This window comes from Arabidopsis thaliana, chromosome 3, assembly GCF_000001735.4.
Source record: "Arabidopsis thaliana chromosome 3, partial sequence".
In the NCBI taxonomy this organism is placed as follows: Eukaryota; Viridiplantae; Streptophyta; class Magnoliopsida; order Brassicales; family Brassicaceae; genus Arabidopsis; species Arabidopsis thaliana.
In genome coordinates this window covers 15300379-15319190 of record NC_003074.8, presented here as the reverse complement: position 1 = coordinate 15319190, position 18812 = coordinate 15300379, and the positions used below count along the sequence as shown (strand labels likewise).

The window sequence follows — 18812 nt, the reverse complement described above, 5'->3', positions numbered from 1 at the left end:
ACTAATATTTCACTGTAGATAAGTTTCTCTAAGTCTTGACGAAAAACCTTGACGGAAAAAAAAAAAAATGTTCTTTAAGTGTCATCTCTGTCACACATGTTAGTGAGTTTCAAGGTCAAACATAATGTAGCTCTGCTACAAAATCTACATTAGCATTACTGAAAATGACAGTTAAAATTATACACATTTTCCTCTTATCAAGAGACAAACACCACATGAAACAACCCGACCCATTTAAAAAAAAAAAAATATAATTAAATATTTCCATAAATATCTAATTAAACCAACCAATAACATAATAATTAAACCGCAAGTCAGAAATACTATTTTATGAATAAATAAATAATTCGATCAACAAAACCAAGAATAACTGACAATCCTAACCGGGTTCCAATAACCAAAAACACCATACATAAAACAAACGAGTTCCTAGATCATCCTCTCTTCCTTGCCATGATTCCACAATCACACTTTATCTTTACCTGCATCAACAACACAATGAGATGCGTAAGTATTATCATAAATACTTAGTGAGGCGATCCTCCCATCTACGAGCTATACACACAAGCAAATAAAAAGGTATAATCACGAATACAATACAAACAAACCAGTCATTGAACAATTCACCCAAAACACATTCACCACACCTACATATCATCACACAACCCAATCGCTCAGATAAGCTCATGGTCACGCACTCACCTTAACAAATTGATTCTAATAGCAATTAAACCCAGGAGAGACTTTCCTTGCGTCTGAAACAGTCCAGAAACGTCCTGCAACAAGTCCACAACCAAAAGCAACCTTGAAACAAACTGGACAGGAAAAACCAGAAACAAACCGTCTCAAAGACGAAACCCTAAAATACAAGCTAACCGTTAACTATTCAATCTCTCCGGTGAAAACCTAGCTGCAGACGTCACAAAGCTGCCCACAAAATCTCGTGCCGATCGGAAAACAGACGAGACCACGATCTCAGTTTCAATCTTCGCTGGTCCTAATTCGCGTTTGAGAAAACGTGTCTCACGAAACTGCGAATACCTCAACCAATTTTAATCCAAATTCAACTCTGTAAACTGGAGAATAACGATAAAGGATTTGGGAATAACCCTACCAAATTTCGTTACCTTTTACCACGATTTGATATGACGAAACTGATTTCTCCCAAACCCTAACGATTCTGCTCCTTCTCCTTTTCTCTCTTTTTCTCCTTTATAAAACGAAAAATGGCTAACTAAAGCCCTAATTTCGAGTTTCCTTCTTTTATAGGCACACTTTAGGGTTTCCAATTAACCCAACCAATTAAACCGGATGATTTAAAAACAAACCCTAACCGATTTTCCGGTTCACGGGCGTTACACCACAAACTTTGGATCAATGAACAAAAACAAAATTTTTGCGTTTTGGATTGTATCTAATCTCACATTATGAGAGGAAAAGGAGATAAACAAAGACTAAGTACGAAAATTATGATCATTTACTGTTCCGATTGATTAGGTGTTATTAAATATTAATTATATTGTATAGAAGATATAATTCCAACAATATTAAGAAAGAAAGAAAAAGAAAATATATATCGAAACAGAATAACACGGCGAAAGCGAGAACGTATCGGCGGAGGAAGCAGAGAGACGTTGTAGGAGTGGGCTAAACAACCGCGAACAGAGGAGGGAGGTGAGAGATGACGTGTCCCGACGCATGAAATTCTGACAATTCGCAACTCCGTTTAACTAATATATTATCTTCGGCTGGTTTTGGCGGAGAAACATTAGCTATTCCATTCCAGCTTGTCCCAACTTATTTGTTTCTGTTAAGAAAATGGTAATGTTAGTATATAACATAGGACTGTCTATTTTGTGGGTTTTGCAAACCATAAAGCAAATGCTAAATCAAAGAAAGTAAAAGGAAACATACCTTTTATGCTTTCGATGAACGACTTATTAATCCAGAACCATTACGAGTTGATATTCTGAAAAACTTCTTTGGAAACAACATTCGCTGTTTGTTTTTGAATCTTTCCTTCTTTATCTAGAATAAGGATTTTTAAACCTTTCTTATAAGTGACCCTAGATAAAGCAACTTAGAGTTGGCCATGAGAAAAAACTGGCTTCGGTAAGTAGAGACCAACTCTCTCAAGCGATTGCCTCTGACTCTTGTTGATCGTCATAGCGAATGCTACTGACACCGGGAACTATTTCCTACGAATCCGGAAGGGCAGCTTCGTATCCAATGGTGTAATGTTGATTAAGGGAATCAAAACAATGTCACCACATCTATCTCGAGTTATAACTTTTGCTCGAAGAACTTGTTTAGTCATCTGAGTAATATGAAGCCTTGTTCTATTGCATATACCACATTTAGGATCAATATTTCTAAGTAGCATAATTGGAGCGTCAATCTTCAAACGTAATTGATGGTGTGGCAAAAAACCTGATAGCTTGATATTGTTTAAGAAATCTGGCGTGATAATTGGATTTTTTGGTGAATCATAATCAAAAGGATCTATGCTATCAGCACTGAGAAATAATCTTTTCTTCACCTGCAAGTATCAGGTCAAAAATTATAATATGATTGACTTAAACCAAAAAGTTTCATTATAGGTTGATATATTACTGACCTTCCAACTTCTCTAGCATATATTGGTTGATTGTGTTTACATCATCGCTGGTATGTGATAAAATGGCTCTCTTATGATTTTTTTTTTTGATCTTCATTATCTTTTAAAAGTGATGGATCTCCATAACTCTCATGACTAATTGCTTCAATTAGATTTCCTGCTTATGTAATCAAGAGTTCTTCGAAAATATCAATGAGAGCTTCTTCGTCATTTGGCTCAACAATTCTCCCATCACCAATAATTAGAAGCCAATATGAGAATTCTCTAATCTCTTTAGCTTCTTCTTCACTCAATTTTGCTTAGAAATTGCATGATCTTAGTAAGCTTCAGAACATTACAATGATCCTAAACATAAGAAGCATTTAGAGTTGCCAACACAATTTCTGCCCTACTTGCAACCACCTAACCTATGGGGTGAAGCCATTCTCACGGCTAATTCAATCTTGAATAAGATTCCTCACAAGAAGAGTGATAAAAATCCATATGAGATGTGGAAAGAGAAGACTCTTTCATATAAAATATGAAAGTGTGGGTTTATAGATTGGTGGATTGCGTTTACATCGGTCCTGCGGAAAATAATGCAGTTTATAGATTTGTAGTTCATAATTGATATGGTTCAAATTACCTAGAACTACTCTCTCAAATAAGAGATCAATTGCACTATTTTAGGATCGAATTCACAGAGTTCTTTTGTTCTAACAGTGAGTTAAATGTCGAGATTAAGCTAGCAGGGTATGAGTGAAATAGTAAGAAAACAAAGTAAGAAAACAGCAAGATGATTGTGTTGTAAACGATTTAATAAAGAGGTAGGAACAGGGTATTCTAAGAAAACTATTGGTTAGTAGATCTAATGAAAGCTAGGTTGTTATCGAATCATTCTTAAACTCAAACTCTAATTATGGAATAACCGGTGGGCGTGCCGCGAAACTATCAACCTAAATATGCATTCTTAACGAGTTCAATTGTTCATCTTAGTAGATAGGCCGATTCTTATTACACACCTATAAACTAGACTCATCATATAATAAATCCAACTACAGATACCTATGGCGGGCATATCTATTGTCTGGATTCAAGATATAGTTAATTACTATAGATCTAGCATTAGACATAATTAAAGATGAAGAATTCTACAGATAACATAGCAAAGGGGGCAATCTACTAAACCATATGAATCCCTAATGAGAAACCCTATTCCGAACAAGCAGACTACTCAGACATATTGGATGAAGCAAACAACATATTTGAGTGTGAAGGCATAAACACAGTAAATAGAGAAGGGGAAAGAAGGGATATTTTCACTGTATTAAGATCTGAATTAAACTCTGAAAACAATCGATGAATAGCTTATGTCTCTCTGTAACAAGGTTTTGCAAAAGCTTGATAAATTAAACTTAGGTCTAAAAACAATATATAAAACCGTAAAAACGTCCAGGGACTAATAATACAAATAGGGAAGTCTTCTGGGGCAAATTTCCTCTTCTGTAAACTTGAAAGCGTCATGGACTTCTGCTGGGCCAAAACTGGTGTCGATCGACACCAAGAGTGTGTCGATCGACACTCCTCGCTGATTCCTGAACCAAAATTGTCTTTAGCTTCCTTTTCCTTAGCTTTTGCTCCAAAATGTCTCTTTATCTCCATTGTTGTCTCATTGCATAGAATACCTGAAAAGACACTAAAAAGACTCGAGAAATAACATAAAGACTCAAAATCCTATACCTAAAACATAGATAAAATCGCTGAAAAGCGGGTTATACCAATAATCTAATAATGCTGAGGTAAAGGTAAATACGATCATTGAATCTAATGAGGCTGAGTTCTTTGAAAGTGTGTTTCCATACAAAGAGTCTAGGGAATCAAGTACTAAACAGGTACGTGAGGACAATGAATATGCCTCAAAGGTTCAAGAAGAAGAAAATGAACCCAAAAAAAAGAGTAAAAGAGCAAGAGTTGCTAAAGATTTTGGCACGGACTTTATGACGTACTTGAGTGAATACGAACCACAAACGTATAAGGCTGCAATTGAATCATCGGATGCACCTTATTGGAAAGAGGCGATTCAAAGTGAAGTTGAATCCATTTTGAGAAATCATACATGGGAATTGGTTGATTTACCACATGGTAATAAACTAATTGGACATAAATGGATCTTCACAAAGAAGTCGAGACAGGATGGTATGAGTTAAAAATATAAAGCAAGACTAGTGGCGAAAGGGTTTCGTCAAAAGAAGGTCTTCATTTCTTTGATACATATTCTCCGGTGACTAGAATCACTTCGATTAGATATCTAATCGCAATTTCTTTCATATATGATATAGAAATTCATCAAATGGATGTTAAAACAACATTCCTAAATGGTGAACTTGATGAAGAATTATATTTGGAATAACCCGAAGGATTTATAGTCAAAGGGAAAGAGAAGAAAGTTTGTAAGCTTAAAAAGTCTTTGTATGGACTTAAGCAAGCGCCAAAACAGTGGCATGAGAAGTTTGATAATACAATGAGATCGTATGGTTTTAAAATAAATGAATGTGATAAGTGTGTCTACGTTAATGAAACTAAAAAGGATACAATGATTGTATGTCTTTATGTGGATGATATGTTAATAATGGAAACAAATAAAGACATTATCAATGTCACAAAGAAGATGTTGAGTGACAATTTTGAAATGAAAGACATGGGATTGGCTGATGTAATTCCTGGAATTAGAAATAAAAAAGAGCCAAATGGGTATTCACTTACTCAATCTCATTATGTGAAGAAAGTTCTAAAGAAGTTTGGTCACTTTGATGATAGACCGGTAGTTACTCCGTTTGATCCAACGTGAAAGCTTTCAAAGAATGAAGGTGAAAGTGTGTCTCAGTTGGAATACACACAAAATCTTGGAAGCATTATGTACATTACAAATTGTACAAGACCAAATTTGGCTTACTCAATAAGTCGATTAAGTCGATATTCAAGTAATCCAAATAGAGAACATTGGAATGCTTGGTTAGAGTATTGAGATATTTAAAGCATACAATTAATTATGGTCTACACTACACTAAATTTTCTCATGTATTAGAAAGATATAGTGATGCAAATTGGATTTCTGGAAGTACGGATAGTAAATCCACAAGTGGTTATGTGTTTACACTTGGTGGTGGAGCTATGTCTTAGAGATTGATAACACTAGATTTTAACCTTTTTAAGCCCTTGTTTTTCATAGTTTCATGTCTCTTTTCATGCATTCTTAGTCTCTTTTCCTTCCTTTGCACATTTTGCATTGCATTGCATAACATACTTGCATTTGGAGTGTTTTACAGGTGAATCAAGTACTTTTGGACTCAACTTGGAGGTTTCTAGCACAAGGGATGGACAGACTCGAGTTCGTGGGATCTAAGGAAGGACTTGAAATATACTCGGCTTATATACTCGGCTGGAGGCCGAGTGGAGCACACGTGAAGAACAAGGAGTCTACTCGACCAAGGCACTCGGCTGGAGGCCGAGTAGTGCACTTAAGGAAGAAGAGAAGCTGCTCGACCAAGCCACTCGGCTAAGACTCGAGTGATGTGACCAAGAGGAAGCCACTCGACTTTTCTACTCCGCCAAAACCCGAGTGATGCAGCGCCGACTTTCTTATTTTGTCTTATTCCCAATTAGGGCAACCTAGGATTGCCTATAAATAAACCTCTTATGTTTTTGCCCAAAATATCTTTGCTTTGTCTGCAGGATATTAGGGTTCTTAGATTTCTTTTGCATTTTCTGGTTGTTGTGTTAAGAATTTGGATTTGATTTCTTCTGCAAACTTGTTTATCTTATTGAGATCTATCATTTGCTAAGTTTATAATGATTTCTGAGTTTTATGAATTTTCTGGGTTTTGTTCTATGATGTTCCTTTTTTTGTTTTGAATTTAATGTTAAAATATATTCAAAGAAAAATAAACGTTTATACATGGTAATGCAAAATTTTTAGGAACATATCATAAAACTTAGACAATAAATCTCGACTCTATGATGTTATCTCGATGAGAACAACATTTGGATTCCTCTCACATATTTTTCCACCTTCCCTTGCCTTAGTGTGCTCAAGCGGTTTCTAATGTTGGTATCAATCAACTTGACTATTTTTTTCGGTGTTGAGAATGCTCCATGCCTTCTATCATTTCTCTCCCTCCATATGGAATGTATCGTGTTCTGAAACACAAACCTAAGGATGAATCTCTTGGTGTTGTCATGATCATTGTTGGTTAGTTCCTTCATCACTTCTAGCCACTTTTCCGAGAACTTGTGTAATAGAATACCTCGAACCAGTTTCTCCCATATTTTCCTAGAGAGAGGACATTGGAAAAAAGATGTTCTCGCGTCTCCATAGGGTGCTTGCAGAAAACACAACTCGTATCCGCATTTAGTTGCCAGTTCGCCATTCGTTCGCCTGTCGCAATTCTGTTTTTAACAACCAACCATGTGATAAAAGCATACCTTGGAGTTGCCCCAGCAAACCAAATCTCTTTATGTCCACTCATCTCAGCCTTTGGTAAGCGAATTTGTGACTACTCTCTCGAGAACTGTATTGTTTCCGGTAGTAGTCATATTTCCCTTTCCATAACGCTGCATCCGGCTCTGTTTCCAAGCTGTGTTGTCCTTGGCATCGAAGCTCTTCCTCAATTTGGTTCAGTAAGTCTCGATGATGGTTCCTTCTCCTGTCTCTGTTCATCACTTCACAAAGCTTGCTCTCTAGCGGAATCTCCATGTCAATGATACCCCTATCTCCTAGCTTCTCATGAAGACGTCCCATCGAACACCATGAGTCAAACCAAAAAGATGTGCTCTCACCGTTATGCACTTCCACTCTATGAAACTCCTTAGCTAGTTGTCGATATTTTAGCATGTTTCTCCAAATCCAAGACCCGCTTGATGTATTATTCTTTACCGCCCAGAATGAACCTCCCCGGATAAGGTGTCTATTAACCCAGTCTACCCATAAGGAATCTTTCGCAGACAGGAGTCTCCATATAAGCTTGAGCACACACACTTTGTTCGCTTCTTCGAGTGATCGCAGCCCTAGACCTCCTTCACTTTTGGGTGTACACACTTCTGACCATGCAACCTTTGCTTTTTTCGGATTCAAAGTAGGTCCAGACCAAAGAAAAGCTGAACACATCTTATCGATTTCCTTTATGCAAGTTTTTGGTAGCCTAAACGCTGCAATCCAGAAATTTGTTAAACTGAATATCACGGAACCAATTAGCTGAAGCCTTCCCGCAAAAGAGAGAGTTCTAGCTGTCCATGATTTTATTTGCGATCGAATCTTCTCCAAAAGGGGCAGATAATCCGAGGAAGTCATCTGCTTTGTCATTAGAGGTAATCCTAAATATCTCACCGGAAGTGTCCCCTGTTCAAAAGGAAACTGGGTTAGAATCTCTTCTTTAGCTCTCATATGTACCCCAGCCATAAAAAGTGTGGACTTTTCAAGGCTGATTTTGAGTCCTGTGTGAACCGCAAAATCATCAAAGACCTCTAGTGCTCCTCCTATTAATTTCTTATTTCATGCGACAAAAACCATCAAGTCATCAACAAAACATAGATGTGTTAATTTCATCTGTTTGCAGTTAGGATGAAAATCCATTTTTTCGTCGGCTGCAGCCTTGTCCAACTTGCGAGAGAGCACATTCATGCAGATGACAAAAAGATAAGGGTTCAGAGAGCAGCCTTGGCGAAGCCCGCGATCGCTGTTAAAATATCCTGCAAGTTCTCCGTTTACTTGCACCGAGAAAGAGGCTGTTGTGACACATTTTTGAATCCAATTAACATACTGCTCCGGAATATCAAGGGCTCTCAGTGTATTGAGTAAAAAAAACCACTGAACTGAATCGAACGCCTTGGATATGTCTATTTTCATTGCACAGCGAGGAGAAACAGAGTCCTTATGGTAGTCTTTGATGACCTCTGTTGCGAGTAAGAGATTTTCCATTAACAATCTATCTTTAATAAAAGCTGATTGGTTTGGAGAGATGAACTTAGGGAGAATACTCTTAAGCCGGTTTGCGAGAATCTTTGATATCAACTTGTATTGAACATTGCAGCAAGAGATGGGCCTATAATCTTTCATAACCATTGCTTCCTTCTTCTTTGGTATCAAAGCTAATATGGTTGAGTTAACTCCTTTAGGGAGAAAACCTGTCTTGAAAAAAGACTGAACTGCTACCACCACATCTTTGTGAATTATAGACCATGAATCTTTAAAAAATTCACACGTGAAACCATCGGGGCCAGGGGATTTGTTTGCAGGCATTGCAAAGAGCACCTTCCTTATTTCCTCCTCCAAAACTTCGCTTGTTAACATTTGTTTGTCATGTTCATCACACTTAAAATCCAAGATATTCTCCAGCTCCTCCTTTGACCATTGAACGTAATCTGTAGGCCTCATGGAGAGAAAGTCTTTAAAGTATCTCTCTGCTTCAGCCTTAATGCTTTCTTGAGTTCCAGCTATTGTACCATCCTCACACTGAATTTCTCTTATGTTATTTCTTATTTCCCTTAGCTTGGCAGAAGCATAGAAAGCCTTGTTATTTTGGTCTCCAATGTTCATCCAATGGAGTTTGGCCTTTTGTTGTAAGAATCTCTCCTCAATATCCAATAATCTCCTCCATTTGTCATAAGCAGCAGTCTCATCAATGATAGCTTGCGATGTCGGGAAAGCCATTGTCGCTGTAGCTCACAGAGTTTTTTAAAAGCTTCTTTGGTTCGAACAATAATAGCTCCTATTAACTGTTAACCTATCGCTCTCAGATGCGGTTTTAGCGCTTTTAGTTTCTTGGATAATATGTGCATTGCTGAAGTCGAGTGAAAAAGTGGTTGTGATCTTTTCCAACTCTGTTCAAATTCTGCCTGGTATCCTGAATGCGTCATCACAACATTCATAAACTTAAAAGGACGCTTAGTCTTATGAATCTCCTCTGCTAGATAGAATCTACATCTCATGTGGTCTAAACATCCTCCATGCTCAAAGACTGCATAAGATTTGATATATTTTTGAGTCCATGTCTCATTCACCAGAACTCTGTCAAGTTTCTTGCAGATTATTCCATCTTGTCTTTTATTACACCAAGTGAACCTCTTGCCTTGGTAACTCAAGTCAGTAAGCTCACATTTTCTCACCACCTCCTGAAAATCCCGCATTCCTGGTGATATGTGTGGCGTTGAGATGTAAAGAGAGTGATCATCACCTTCCAAAATCTCGTTAAAATCCCCACAGATAAGCCAAGCTTTATCCCGAAACAAAGGAGAGTCCTGATGATAACTGAGGTCACTCCAAAGCATTTTCCTTTCCATGGCAAAATTTGAAGCATAAACAAAAGATACAAATATCTCTTCTTTACTACCTTCGATGAGGATTGAGCACGTTATCAACTGAGAAGTCTTGTAAATCGGAGTGACCCTTACTGTATTTTTCCAGACTAACCATAATCTTCCTAATATGTGCTCTTCATAATTAGATAGTAGTGACCAATCTTTAAAAACTGATTTTACTATCTGATTCGCTCTTCCTTCTTTCACTTTCGTTTCCAGTAAGCAACCAAAATCAAAATTTTCTTCTTTCAACCACTTCCGCATTACTCCATGTTTACTTTTGTTGTTGAAACCCCGATTATTCCAAAAGAAACCAGACATTAATGATGGTGTTGGATGGGACGTGTGTTAGGATTGCATTGAGTTGCTCTCCTAGTACTTTGTTTTGCATTGTTGCCTAGAACTTTGTGACTGTCTTTTGATGCGCGAGGTAAAGTTTGTCTCAGTACCACACTTCTATCTTGACAATCTTTTCCCGTACTCTCTTCCTCATTGTCTTGATTAACCCCTTCTTTTTTATCTTGTTCCTCTATTCCACCGTTATTATTCGATTCATGGTTCTCTGTTTCAATGTCCTAACCTTTTCCTCCTTTCTCACTTAGGCAGGAAAAAGAATTAGACATAATAGAGATCTCTCCATAACTGAGCTCCTCGTTCCTCCCCGGACTTCTTATTATCTTAGTAGGAGTATTCCAGTCCTTGTCTCTTACATCCATTGATTTCGTTTTATCACTTTGGTTTTCCTGTTGTTTAAGTGCCTTATCTTCTTCCACATCTTGTACGCTTGTAGGCTCAATGGTCTCAGCCTCTGCAACCAAAACCCTCTCCTCCCTTGTACTCTCTGTTGTGATTGATGCCCCTTTATCCACACATGAGATCCCAACAGCTCTTACTTTCTCCTGTGACAAACAGTTCACATCCAAGTGACCCCATTTTCACATTTACAACATCGTGGAGATAGCCACGGATACACAAACTCCACGGTAGTATCACCTCCTTTCTCAGATTTGAAAGAGAAATATTTAGGTAATTTCTTTGTCAAATCCACTTCTACAAACACTTTTGCCTCTTCAAAAGATTTGCACGCTTCTGTATATGGGTGTAGTTTCCTTGGAATGCCTAGTGGACTAGTGATAGCACTTAGAACCTTCCAAGAGAAATATTTTGGTGGAACATTCTTAACTATGACCCAAAGAGGTATATTTTTTATTGCTTCTTGATCAGCTTCCACAATAGGACTTCACTTAGATAACACCACTACAACCCCACATAAATTCCACATGCCTCTTCGTAGCACCCGAGAGCGAATGCGCTCATCCTTTATTCTAAATCTCACTGTTGTGTGGTCCACCACGAACACATCTATTCGCATAGACTTGTCCCCCAACGTCCAAATCTTATTCACTAAAGCATGAATCCCTCCCAAAAAGGAGCCTTAGCAAGAAACTTTCCAACTAGGAAATCTTCCCACAACGGCTTTGCCTCATCAAAAACACTGTTTGGTATTGTCGCTGTTGGTATACCATCTATTTCCTCTGTTTTCATCTCTATCCCTTTCAATACCGCTACTACCCACGCTCCTTTTAAATTTCCAGGAGACCCAACTTTGTTTTGCGTTTCAGAATCAACTTCCAGAACACAATCCTTTACTGCAGCACCTACTTTCTCGAACTCGCTCATAGCCAACTCCCTAACCTGAGATTGCACTATTTCACCTTCTTCTCTCAAAGGTTCTTCCCGATTTTGAAACGACTCTTCCCTCGCCACCTCTACCACTATGTCAACCGGTATCCCAACTGCCTCCTGACTCAAACTTCCAGCATCCCGCAGCGGAAGAGCCTCCGGCGGCTTCGGAACTTGCGTGAGAAGCTTAAAACCCTAAATCGCCTTTTTGTCACCCTCAGAGCAAAACGCACTGTTTCTTAACTTACTTTCAACAACCTCTTAATCAAAAAGCCTCCTTCACTCATGTGGTTCTATGATGTTCTTCATTGTTCTTGAGTAGTCTTCTTCAGAGTTCTTGAGGATGGGTTAGGTTTAGGTGGATTCCTCTTTTCTTTAGCTAACTAAGTGTTTATATGCATGATTCCCTTCTGTTTTAGGAGTTCTTAATGCTATTTTCTTTCTGATCAATTGAAAATTGATTTCAGACTTTCTCCACCTAACAAGTGTTTTATGAAATGTCTAAACCAACTAATTTCAGAGATTTGTAGATTCTAGCCCAAGACCTTGGATGTTTAGACTGCTTATTGACTTTAATAGATTGGTGTTTAAAGCCTGCTTTATTATGTTTCATCAATGAAAATTGAGATTAGGAAGTTATAAAGTTATGAGAATCATTGTCACGAAAGTGGATTGATTTGGTCTTGAATCTATTGTCTAGGGATAGCTTGATTGATTTTGTTAGTTAGCTAATGGATTGAGGAGTCCACTAAGACCAATTACCTCATTCTTAAGAGCTCTGTTTTGTTTTATTGTGCAAAACTCGTGTTTTTAGTACTCTGTTCGTCTCGTGCAAAATTGGTGTTTTTAGTATTGTACTCGACCTGTTGGTAGTTTACTCGACTGAGTGCTTCTCTTTGTGCTTGGTTTACTCTCTGGTTCTTGCATTTACTTCTTGGTTTTATCACTCATGTTCTTTATCTTCTGCTTAGTATAGTTCAATTTCTAAATTTGATTTACATGTTAATCTGTTGCTTAGGTTTAGTAGAAACACACCAAACCTATTCACACTTCGCTTGACTTAGTATTCTCTAATCATATCATGATTGATAGCAATTACACCCATTTGGATTGACACCTTAAATGCTGCAATGACATAAGATGCATTTAGGGAATTGACACAGAAAACCCTTGTATCAATTTGGCGCCGTTGTTATTTGGTGCTTGCTCAACAGAGAAATGTCCACTACATTACAGAAGAAGAGCTTACACAACTCCAAGATGGGGAGAACCTTACTATTGAGGAGGTTAGCTACCTACAGAATCAAGGTGGCTACAACAAGGGATTCAACAACTACAAGCCCCCTCATCATAATCTCTCTTACAGAAGTAACAATGTGGCAACTTTGGACCTCCAGGCTTCACCCAGCAACAACAGCACACTTCAGCACAAGACTCAGAGATGAAGACTCTACTTCAACAACTTGTGCAAGGATAGGCTTCATGTTCCATGACCATGGATAAGAAGCTAGCTGAGCTTACCACTAGGATTGATTGCTCTTATAACGACTTGAATATAAAGATTGATGCACTTAACAATAGAGTCAAGAGCATGGAGGGCTACATTGCTTATACTTCAGCTCCTAAGCACCCTGGACAACTTCCTGGAAAAGCTGTTCAAAATCCAAAGGAGTATGCCCATGCTATCTCCACAGTTAGTAATTCTGCCACTGAGGACAGTGGGATTCAAGAAGGGGAGGTTTTGCGACCAAGATCAAGACAGGAAATTAAACTCGACTTCTTTGCTCGGCTTGTCGAACGAGCACATGACCCGAGCAACCCAATCCCTATTCCACCTCCCTATGAACCTTCGGCATTTCCAGAAAGTATTGCACAGATTAATGAAAAGATCTTCCAGAAACATAAGATGATGTTCATCAAGTGTATCAAAGAGTTGGAAGAGAAGATACCCTTGGTTGATACTCCCAAGGAAGTGATTATGGAAAGATCCCAAGAAGCTAAGTAAATAGTTGAATTGAGTTTTGAGTGTAGTGCTATCATTCAAAGGAAGGTGATACCAAAGAAGCTAGGTGATCCAGGTTCCTTCAGTCTACCTTGTTCACTAGGATCCTTAGTGTTCAACAATAGTCTTTGTGATTTGGGAGCTTCGGTTAGTTTGATGCCTTTGTCTGTTGCAAAGAGATTGGGATTTGATAAGTTCAAGCCTAGCAGCATTCATCTTATTCTAGCTGATAGATCAGTGAGAGTGCCTCATGGGATGCTAGAAGACTTACCGGTAAAGATTGGATCAGTCAAAATTCCAACCGACTTTGTGGTTCTAGAGATGGATGAGGAACCGAAAGACCCTCTCATTCTTGGGAGACCATTTCTACCAACTGCGGGCGCTCTTATCGACGTGCAAATGGGTAAGATCGACTTGAACCTTGGTAAGAATCTCCATATGAGCTTTGATATTCCTAAGAAGATGAAGAAGCCCACCATAGAAGGGCATCTTTTCTTCATTGAAGAAAGAAATTTAGATGCTGAGTTGTTGAGTGGGTGGGAAAATTTTATTTCGTACTCCATTACGACTCACCACCTAGGAGAGCCCGAGGAGCCTCTTATGATAGAAGGAGAACCTAGCTCAGAGGTTGAGACTAAGAGGAACCATTTTGATGTTGGTCCTATTGCTAGAGAGCTTATGGAGCTCAGGAAACAGTATGGATCTCAAGGGGAAACCATTGAAAAGCTGGACCTCAAGATGGAAGAGCTGAAGCCGAGTAAGAAAAAGAGCCCATCAGGCCCAAAACTGTACTCGACACGCGCGTCGAGTATGTCGGCCGAGTTCACACGTGCGAGGTCAACACAATTCAAATTCGAATTTGAATTCAAATTTACTCGGCCCCACCAATCAAATCTTGCTCCCCAAAGCCCATCAGAGATTCTTCTGCAAATAGTGAAAGCATGTCCCCTTGACCAAATGAAGGGTGAAGATCTAAGGTGTTTGGAGGGCTAGGATCAAATCTTCTTGTCTATAAAACCACACTCAACAAGCTAAGTCACTTACACTCTCTCTTTGCTCAAAAATTTCAAATTTTACTTCTTCTCTCCAAACATTTCAAGATTTTACTCTCACTTCTCTCTAGAATTCCCAGAAACTTAGCCATAATTTCTTGTTTTCTCTCCATACAAACCTTTTCAAAACCTCTCCTACAGCCTTTGTTCAGTTTTAAACATTAATTTCTCTTCTACTTTTGACCTACTTTGGGTTATTTTGTGGTGACTATCTGAAGTAAATCATCCCAAGATCATGGATCCCGAAGAATCAAGAAGGAGAGCCTCTGCTCGAGCTGTGGCGAGAGGGTTTGCTATGATAAATGAGAAGGGTCCGTCATGGAATCAGGAAGCTGTGAGTCCTGGTTTTACTCGGTTGACAGGCCGAGTACAGTGGCCGAGTGTAGCCCCAGAGCCTTCTGTGGGTCGTACTGCGGGTGCCAGAGAGGAAATTGTAAGAGGCAAGAAGGTCTGGGAGTCCGAGCCAGCTGCAATAGAGGAAGAGCCTGTGCTAGAGAAGGAAGCATGTGGGAAAGATGTGGAAATTGCTGAGGAGGTCCCAATAGTTCCTGCAAGGAGAAGAAGTAACAACCCAAGAAGGAAGAAGGAGCCTACAATTGAAGAACACTACCAGTACCTCATGGAGTTGAGCTTTGAGGGGACAAGATATCCCCATAGGCATACCATGCAAGCTTTGGGGATCTGTAGAGATGTTGACTACCTCATGGAGATGGCCAAGCTGGGGACATTCTTCTCCTACAAGTGTGAGGGATACCAAACTGAGAGCTGCCAGTTCCTAGCCACTTTGAAGCTCCATTTCTATGCAGAGGAGAGGGAGAGAGAGATACATAAGGGAGTTGGCTATATCACATTCATGGTGTTTGGGATTCACTACTCCCTCCCTATTAGGCAGTTGGATGCTGTATTCAAGTTCCCCACCAAGTATGGGATCCGCCAAAACTTCAGCAAGGACGAGCTCCATGATCTATGGTTGACAATCGCCGGTCCACTCCCCTACAAGTCATCTAGGGCCAAGAGTTCATTGATAAGGAGCCCGGTGCTTAGGTATCTCCACCTTTGGATTGCAAGTGCCTTCTTCCCAAAGAAGACAACCGACCATGTTAATCAGGGAGAGCTGAAGATGCTTGATCTCACCTTATGTTTCATTTTGGGGCAAACAAGGAAGAATATAGTGATGGAAGGGGATAGGGCTGATACATCCCTTTCGGTGGTGTTGACTGATCACTTGATAGGTTTCAGAGAGTATGCCACCGATATCCACCAATCCGGCTATGGAGGAAGCTTATGTGCTGGAGGAGTGATCACACCCATCCTAATAGCTGCTGGAGTTCCTCTTCACACTCCCACTGTCACAGCAAACTACATTGATATGGAGTACTTGAAGAGGAAATGCTACTTGGATAGATCTGCCCCAGCTGATCAACTCCATTTCAAGTTCAAGCACCCCACGCTAGGTCTCTCTAGGTTAGCACTTCCTTGCAAGGAGTACATCACAGTTAGAATTGGGAACAACATTGACTTTGATCCTCCACCATCAATCTTAGTCAATGTCCTTGCGCCTTTACAAGCAGAGTCGAACATGGGGAGTGAGTCACAAGAAGAAGGAGCAGAGTTCAACCAAGAAGAAGCTGAGCAGGAAGCTTATACTCGGCCGAGTATGGCCAGACCGAATATGAACAAGCTGAGTTCAGTCGAGCTGAACAGTTTGATGAGCAAGAAGACTCGTGTGAAGCTGCAGTGGAGCAGTATTTCTTTGAAGATTATGATGAGTCCGATCAAGAGAGAGATCCCGGTCAAGTCCACAAGAAGCTGGGAATGCACAAGGGCCTAGGGAAGTTTCAGAGAAAGTTGATCAGTGGGTTGAAGAAGAAGGTGAGAAAGATGAAGAGGGCAATGAACGGCATGGCGGTTCAGATTCAGGAGCTGCAAAGAAGACAGAGATCGCCACCACCTCCACCCGAGTTCAGGAGATGTAACTCAACGAGTGTGGCACCACAAAGGGACGTTCGTTTCACCCCGCCAAGAGCCTCAAATTACAAGCTCGGGAGAAGCTCCACCTTCTCAGATCGTTGTTTCAACAGGCGCCCACCCGGTCCAGTGAACCGATTGGTTCTGAATGCTGACCCGAGCCGAGAGGAGTACTACTCGGGCTACATGCTCGACCGGCCAAACGAGTACAACCCCAACACCTCCACCCATGATCATGAGTACACACAAGACCGCCTGGACGAGTTTGTCCAGAACCTTTTCGTCTGAACGTTGAGGTATCACTCCATTTCACTGTATATATCATTGCATTTCTTTTATTTCTTTCTTTGTGTGGTTATTTCTCTTGAATTCTCCTTTGAATTTTTATTACACAAGGGACTGTGTAATTTAAGTTTGGGGGAGAGTTCAGGATGTATCTAACATTGTTTCATGTTTTCTTATTCAAATTTTTGCATCATCTAAGGCATAGAAAACCCCATAAAAATTTGAAAATTTTTCGAAAATGATTCCAAAAAAAAAATAGAGTGTCATGTAGTTTGCGTTTGCATTATTAGGGCTGTTCTTAGAATGTTATCATATAGGTTGTTGCATTTTGCACTTGCATAGGGGATAATGATGATCATAGCCTTGTAATTTTGCAATGTTCACTAGATAGTTTCAATGCCCTTGTTGTTAGTTGTCTAGTGCTTAACCGAATGAACTTGAAGTAAAACCGCACCATCTTTTGAATTCATACACTTGATCTTCCTTAGTCGAAACTCGCTGTGATTTGAAGCTATTCCCTATCAATTTGAACCATAATTTGACTTTTAATTATCATACTATGCATTGTTTGTTAAACTCATGGTTACCCTTAAAATATTTGGATCTTGTTATTCATTTCACCACTCTTGTTGATCCAAATAGCTGTCTCTCACCTTTAGAGCAGTTTCTCCATACCCTAACCTAAGCCTTCTTTCAAGCCATATATCACTTGTGAGTGTTTGTGAGGTCTTATTTCGATTAAGCTTGGTAGAAAGTGTTAGGTTTGTAACGACAAAGATAGTATCTCATGTAGTTCTAATTCGCGTTATCCGGACTAGATAGGACTAGGTGGGTACTTATTATATGGGTTGGGAAGAGTTTAAAAGAGAAAAAGGGTTGAATTCATTGTTTACAAGAAAAGGGAAAAGGATTCTAGGAGAAGTAAGCTAAAGAAGTTAGAAAAAGTCTAGTAAAGGGTTTGAGATTGTTAAAGAAAAAGATTGGATTATTGTTAGCTAATGAAGAAGAGTAAAAAGCCCTAAGCTTAATAGAGATTCAAAACAGAACCTTAGCACTAAAGAAAGCCAAACCCGCTAGAAGTATCAAAGAAAAAAAGAAAGCTTCTCCTAGAGTTAAGAGAAAAAGAAAAGAATGGGTTAAGAAAGAGTTCAAAAGATTATGAATGCAAAAGGGAAGAGTTAAGTTCTTAATTGGGATGGGAGATTGGATTGCCATTAGATCGTCATTGATTACACTTTGGGTAGATGGGATCTTATCTTTATATGCATAACTTGGGACTTACCTTAAGCATTCTACTAAAGCTTAATCATTCTTGAGAGATCCCTTGTTACTAAAGCCTATTCTTTAAGGGACCATTTTTGTCTCTTGACCCTTTGCCCTTAGCCAAATGAGTTTAATATGCATTGTGTAGTATGATCCATGGCTCTTGCTTAATGAATGTTAAAAGGAATATGCTGATTTGAATGCTTGAATAGACTAAGTGAAAGATTAGGTTGTGTTGTGAAGAAGATGGCTTAAGTTTTTAAGTAGAGATCATTCAACCTAGCACTCTAGAACTAGCAACATTGACATTGAGACTATTTATTTTACATGCATATTTTGGTTCTGAATCCCCGAAGGCCTCACTCCTAGCCTAGTTCTATTGTTGCTTGAGGACAAGCAAAGAGCTAAGTTTGGGAGTGTTGATAACACTAGATTTTAACCTTTTTAAGCCCTTATTTTTCATGCATTTAGCTTAGTTTCATGTCTCTTTTCATGCATTCTTAGTCTATTTTCCTTCCTTTGCACATTTTGCATTGCATTGCATAACATACTTGCATTTGGAGTGTTTTACAGGTGAATCAGGTACTTTTGGACTCAACTTGGAGGTTTC

The 18812-nt window shown here is 39.2% G+C and overlaps 5 pseudogenes across 5 annotated transcripts; 3 read left to right on the top strand and 2 right to left on the bottom strand.

Annotated features, from left to right (window-relative positions):
* Positions 1–1966: 1966 nt before the first annotated feature.
* On the bottom strand, positions 1967–3019 carry AT3G43359 (annotated as a pseudogene; the record flags this gene model as incomplete). Its single annotated transcript has 1 exon — positions 1967–3019.
* On the top strand, positions 2984–6151 carry AT3G43358 (annotated as a pseudogene; the record flags this gene model as incomplete). Its single annotated transcript has 1 exon — positions 2984–6151.
* Positions 6152–6684: 533 nt separating this feature from the next.
* On the bottom strand, positions 6685–11919 carry AT3G43357 (annotated as a pseudogene; the record flags this gene model as incomplete). Its single annotated transcript has 1 exon — positions 6685–11919.
* Positions 11920–12828: 909 nt separating this feature from the next.
* AT3G43356 lies at positions 12829–14620 on the top strand (annotated as a pseudogene; the record flags this gene model as incomplete). The annotated part of the gene is made up of 1 exon: positions 12829–14620.
* A 301-nt stretch (positions 14621–14921) lies between these two features.
* On the top strand, positions 14922–16942 carry AT3G43355 (annotated as a pseudogene; the record flags this gene model as incomplete). The annotated part of the gene is made up of 1 exon: positions 14922–16942.
* Positions 16943–18812: the final 1870 nt, after the last annotated feature.